This window comes from Austrofundulus limnaeus, unplaced genomic scaffold (genome assembly GCF_001266775.1).
Source record: "Austrofundulus limnaeus strain Quisiro unplaced genomic scaffold, Austrofundulus_limnaeus-1.0 Scaffold602, whole genome shotgun sequence".
Lineage (NCBI taxonomy): Eukaryota > Metazoa > Chordata > Actinopteri > Cyprinodontiformes > Rivulidae > Austrofundulus > Austrofundulus limnaeus.
Genome location: NW_013953004.1, coordinates 79,274 through 79,507, shown reverse-complemented (window position 1 = coordinate 79,507; position 234 = coordinate 79,274).

Here is a 234-nt window from a genome sequence, read left to right as displayed (position 1 = left end):
AATATGGAAAAGTTCAAGGGGTATGAATACTTTTGCAAACCACTGTATATATATATATATATATATCCTTTTAATTTGAAAAAGGTTCCAGTCTTCTTGCCACCTCCACATGAGTTAAGATGTTTAGCACCAGGAGCTGCTGATCATCATCAGTCGGACCTGGTTAGTTCAGTTTAAAGCTTTGGAGCCCACAGGTCTGACCTCGGTCTTTTCACCTGCGTGTTTCTCTTGCAG